Source organism: Charadrius vociferus, unplaced genomic scaffold, assembly GCF_000708025.1.
Source record: "Charadrius vociferus isolate BGI_N301 unplaced genomic scaffold, ASM70802v2 scaffold1023, whole genome shotgun sequence".
NCBI lineage: Eukaryota > Metazoa > Chordata > Aves > Charadriiformes > Charadriidae > Charadrius > Charadrius vociferus.
Genome location: NW_009647454.1, coordinates 17,162 through 23,518, shown reverse-complemented (window position 1 = coordinate 23,518; position 6,357 = coordinate 17,162).

Sequence of the window (6,357 nt, the reverse complement as noted above, 5' to 3'; positions counted from 1 at the left end):
CCCCCCCTCCCTTCCCCTTCCCTTCCCTCCCCTTCCCTTCCCTTCCCTCCCCTCCCCTTCCCTTCCTTTCCCTTCCCCTCCCTTCCCTTCCCACCATCCTTTACTGAACAACGAAATGGTACTTTATGAGAGACAGAGGCATTCCCTGAAACCTTCCAGGATGTGATGCAGCAAAGAGCCAGCAGAATTACTTTGGCTTGCGCTTTCTTGTTCAGTTGTTGCAGACTGAAATGGGAGTACCCAAAATGTCCATGGGATGGCAGCAAGAGAACACACATGGAGTTTTCAGTTTATTCTAGCTTAGCTGTTCACTCTCTAGATGCTGTTTCACCAGCTGCTCATCCTGACAAATGATAACTTCCTCTCAAAAACAGAAAGCAACCTTAATCCGTGCCTTCCGAAGCTTGCTAAACCTGCACAGAAAAAGGGGGGAAATGCAGAAGAAATAACAGGTGTGGGTGGGCGGGATGGATTTGTATGGGTGGAACTACGTTGTACAGGGCATTTTCTCAGCCCTGGCAAAAGAGCTCTAATTTCTGACTGGTTAGAAAAAAGAAAACCAACCTGCAAACGCATGATTTCTAGTACTGTATGAAACTCCCCTCGATTCCCTTTTGAGTATGAAGTAAGTAAAACATCTTAATTTCTCTTGTAGCTTATGGCCTGTAGGCCTAAGGAAACACAAGTCTCAACCAGACTTACTACCTCAAGGGGATGAAGTTTCTCAAGTCTCTGATTCTAGGGTTGCATAAAATAAAAAAATAACATTTTTCACTATGCTGACAGTCAAAACACCAATCTGGGCAGTGAGGTCATATGCGGGGTTTGGGTTGCTGCAGAATTTACAGACTGCCACTCTGTCATCAGCAGTGCTGCAAGTAAGTGGAGTTATGAAGAGCGGGATCGTGACTGCGCATGCTCAGTTCCCTACTGAAATGCCTACCCTAACCCCATCTTGCAGTCACACTGCCTATGTCCAGACCTGAAAACCAGCATTTGCCTCCTTTCCACTCCATACTCACCCCCTGGAGTTTATTCACATAACACCAATGAAAGAGAGAAGTGCCATGACTATTATTCATATGAAGTTTGTGAATAACAGTTAAGAGAGAAGTTAATTAAAAGGTCTATATAAACATTCACGTCTGAACAGCTGTTATCATCCACAATTCCCATAACCTCCCCACTGCTTGTAAAGCCCAAAAGGCCGATGGCTCCATGTTTAACCACAGAACACCTTCTTTTGAATGGTGTCATGTGACAATATGGGGACGGACAGACTTTTTAGGGATCCTGGTAGAATGTTGTTAGGATCAAACGTGTGTCATTCTGAGTCTCCTGGGTGCCCAGGACCCCTTCAAAGGGGAAAGGATTGACCCATGGCTAAAGGCTGCCTGCCCCAAAAGATGGTGTACCAGGGATTAGGAGTATGAGGCATTGGTCAGAATGGCATCCGGGAACTGAAATCATTTTTATGCTCTGGTATAAGAAACTTGTATAACTTTTCATGTCTTTGGCTATGCTCTTTTCCAACGAAGACAGGATGGGAAAAGGAAGACTGCAGACTGAGACATTTTGTCCTGGGTCTTCATTGCCAGCTTTTCCAGAGCCCTGGTTTTAAGACAAACCCCTGCCTGGGGATACTGGTGGTTTTGCCCTGGAGAGGTAGTTGGTGCCAGGTCTGTACTTTAATCCCAGGCACAGCATCTGGCCTGGTCACTACATGGTGGGAAGGGAGGGCACAGTGCTGCTGAGCTCCTCCAGAACCCTCCCATGCCCAGGGCTCCTGGGGGGGCTGCAGGAGGCACTGATAGTGCTATACCTTCCTGTAAATATCACTGGGAATGGTAGCGGGGTGAGTTTTGCCCATCTACCCTGTGCCTCCCCCCTGTATCCACTTGCATATCCAAGTGAACCCCTGGAAGTTCTCCCAGGCTTTGGCTCCCAGCAGAAACCTTTTTATGACCCACATCTCAGGTCAACGTGGCTCCTGGTAGACTGCAAAGCAAGAGGCACATGACCATGCTACTCCCTCACTTGCCACGAACCACCATCACCCTGAAATATCTCAGGAAGATCTTTCCAGCTTCTGGGGAGAACGGCAGCCCCTCTAGTCCCACCCACAAAACCAGCACCTGCAAAAAGGCCAAGGAGGAAGCAGGCAAATGTCTGGACATGGAAGACTCAGCTCAGTGGGTCCTGCAGATTTATTGCTGCATGTAACCCATGGATGCACATCCATCCAGGGAAGCAGCCCTGCTAGAAATCCTCTGGCAGGGGCTGGAAGGCTGCCAAGAAGGCCTGAGGGGCGTGGGGCAGATCTAATCTTCAGGGCCATCTGTAAGGGTTCAGGGCCCAGTGCAGGACCTGGGAGTCACTTGGTGTCCTTTGTGGGTCAGCCTGGCCTGAGCTGCAGCTGCAGGTGCTGGGCAGCTCTGGGAGATCTCTGGCTACCCTCTGAAGCATGTAGGAACAGGCAGGAGCAACACTGGACGCTCCTGTGGAAGAAGCAGTTACCATAACTGCTGGAGCCTGTGGCAGACTAACCAGGCAAGGGAATCTGGAGTAAGCATGCTGAGGAAAGACCTGAGGGAGTCAAAAGGCTGAGGCCCCACTGAGATTTGAACTCAGATAGCTGGATTCAGAATCCAGAGTGCTCACCTTTACACCATGGGACCTCCTACGTATCTGTTTTCTTGCCCCTGTCCCAGCCCTTCCTGAGCCATAGCCTCCGGGCTGAGCCCAACAGTCTCTCTATCTCCCTGGACACTACTGAATGCAGCTTTCCTCCAGGGCCACTGAGAACACTCTACTCACAAGGCCTTTCAAGGGAGCAGAAGACCTTTTTGCGCAAGCCCGCCACACTCTCTCTTACAAGACCCAGACTGTGTACCTTTGAGAACCTTGCTTTTTTTCTGATTAGAATTGGTTATGAAGTTTCCAGTGAAACATCTGCAATGTTGCACCTCACAGAGTACTTCCATGGCCCAGCAATCAGTGGTTCCATGCTTGTACTTGTGGTCTCTGCTGATGCCTTCCTTCACCCCTGTCTTGGACAGCCTGTTACTGTTTCTCCAGTTTCTAACCTTGTGGATCAGACTAAGCAGCCATTAACCAGATATCCTTATTCTTGGTTGCAGTCCTAGCCAAGTTCCTGACCTTGCCAAATTAGGTGACCAAGAGAGATGGCAGGGGATGAGGTTTAACAGAGGGAAAAGCTGGCACAAGGTGCCTAATGCTGATCCTTACATGATCAGTGCTCGTGCTCCATCTATACAACTTTCTACTGAAGACTGTCATTGCATGAAACCAGGAGACTGGATCTAGGTATACTAGAGAAAACATGCACTTTAGCTGCATTCGAAGGGACCGTAGCAGGTACTGTTAATTACCAGTATGGTGGTAAAGTGCAAGGCCCTGCTTAGCTGGATCCGCGTTTCCCAGTGTAAAACTGTTACACCAGCTTCAGACATAAAACAGACTATCAGCTGTCACAGCAAAGCCAAGTGATCTAGATGAACTTCCTTTGCTCAGGTGTCAACAGCACAACAACCTACAATCCTGCAAATAGACTTTGATGATATCAAAGTGATAGGGATCACCTTAAGCTGTCAATTGTTTTTGGTAATTGTAGATTTGCTCTGGGATTTTGCATTTGGATTTATATCATTACTGGTCATACACTAACCTGTAAGAATTATTCTATGATATGGCCTTAGGTAATGAAGGATTATGAGGAATTTGTGGCTGTAAGACCCACAAGATACTGTCTGTTAATTGGACTGGCATTGGTACATAAGGATGGTGGTTTTCTTTTCCCGGCACCTCAATGCTATCGTAAATATATCTGCTGTAACAGAAGAGATGGGTAATGCTGCGGTTAACACTATTTCAGCCTTACAGTTAGAGGTAGAACAAGCATTTCAGGTAGCCCTGCAAAACAGCATGGCATTCGATTATGTACTTGTCGCTCAAGAAAGTGTATTTGTGTTAGTTAACACCACTTGTTGTACTTCTGACCACTTCTGACCAAGACCAGAAAATATAAATGGGCATACATAGAACTTGAGGTAAACTTCAGATACTGCATGATATATCTGGAGGAAAAAAAAACAAACAGCTTTTGACTGGTGTGAATGACTCCCAAACATAGAAGGATGGTGAGGAAAAGCTGCTTAAGATAGCATTGAAGTCTTGTTGAGATTATTAACTCTGATGGTTGTGTATATAATTGGTTCAGCTGATCTTACGTCGTAGCAAATTGATACGTAAAAGGCAAGGCATGGCTCAAACAATGATGCTGAATATATGAGAGGATAAGGAAGAAGAAAAGGAAGAAGTGCTTGGACTAATGGCTATAAATTATTATAAAATCTAGAGGCAAGAACAGATGATGGGACAGCCCAGCTGTTGTGGCTTAGGCTGGACTACCCACAGAGATGGTCTCCCCCACATCTCTCTCCAAGGAGAGGGGGGAGAGAGAGAAAGAGACTTATGAGTTTAGAAGGAACTAAACTATTTTAATGAAATAATAATAATAAAATAATAAAAAGGAAATAATTAAATATATACAAAACTGTATGGAGCTCCCAGGATGTCGATCATTTCCCCAGCAGGCACCGGGAAAGTCCCAGACTGGACTCAGTGACAGACAGGAACTGGATTCCAAATCTGGATTCAGGAATGCACTGATTGGGATCAAAGGCAAACAAACAGATGGAGTCCTCCTCAGACACTGGCCATTGAAGGAAGAGAGCTGACCCGTTGATCCCTCAGCTTTGATACTGAGCATGAGGCAGATGGGATGGAGTACCCTCGTTGGTCAGTTTTGGGTCAGCTATCCTGTCTGCTCCTCCCCGCAGGTGGGACCCCTCTACGCTTTTCCACTTCTGACCCTCCAAGTGGGCTAATAAGTTAGCTGGCCTAGGTTGTTATAGCAATAAGTATAAGCAAGAACCTATCTGCATACCATGCCTTGGCATCAACTATAAACATAGGTCTTATCACTGAGAGTGAACAGTTTCTGCACAATATGCTGTTAATTTCCGTAGTTAGAAGAGGCTTAGTTGTAAAGCAAAATTACTCAACAGAAAATTGATTCTGTTTTACCTCAAATCAGGACACCAGCTCACAGGGTTATCCTGGACTCCCAGGAGTCTGCGGCCCTTCTACCTATCTTTAAGAGAAAGATGGTATGAGACTGTAAGTCTCAAAAAGTCTCATAGGCCCTTGCAGACCTCAATAGTTAAAAAAAAAAAACCAAAAAACAAACAAACAAACAAAAAATTGCAGCTAATGGTCTTGCCAGTCAGCACAATTTACTTTAAACAGGAGTGGATTATTTGTAAGATGATGCACTGTCTAGAGCATCCTTTTCTGAAGGTGCCTGAAAATGAGCTGTAAACAAAATAAGAAGGGAGCAAAGAGAATCATAGAATGGTTTAGGTTGGAAGGGACCTTGAAGATCAGTGAGTTCCAACCCACCTGCCATAATCAGGGACAGCACCTGGTTGCTCAAAGCCCTTCACAGCCTGGTCTTAAACACATCTAGGGATGGAGCTTCCACAACTTCTCCATGCAACCTGTTCCAGTGTCTTACCATCCTCAAAGTGAAAAATTTCTTCCTAATATCTGCTCTAAATCTATCGTCTTCCAGTTTGAAGCCATTCCCCCTGGTCCTATCACTACATGCCCTTGTAAAACGTCCCTCCCTAGCTCTCCTGTAGGCCCCCTTTAGGTACTGGAAGGCTGCAATAAGGTCTCCCCAGAGCCTTCTCTTTTCCAGGCTGAACAACCACAACTCTCTCAGCCTGTCCTCATAGGAGAGATGCTCAAGACCTCTGATTATCTTTGCAGCCCTCCTCTGGACCTGCTCCAACAGGTCCATGTCTTTCTCCAGAGCAGGACACAGTATTCCAGGTGGGGTCTCACCAGAGTAGAGGTGCAGAATCCCCTCCCGTGACCTGCTGGCCACACTTCTTCTGACCTGCTGTCCACACTTCTTCTGATGCAACCTTCTGGGCTGCGATTGCGCATTGCAGCTCATGTTGAGCTTCTCATCAATCAGCACCTCCAGGTCCTTCTCCTCAGGGCTGCTCTTGATCCATCCTCCGCTGAGCCTATATTTGTGCTTGGGATTGCATAAATCCCAAGTGAAGTGAGGCAAAACAGGTTTGGGTTTTTTTTTAATGGAAATAGATAGGAAGCATAAGGAGAAATTTTAATCACTTGCAATTATTTCTGTGAGTAATTACTGCTCACAAAAGGGGGAGATGATGAGTAAATTCTAATTGCAACTTCTCAGCAATGGTAAATCTTGACCAATGACTGATCTGGCATAAAGGGCAAGAAGGCCTA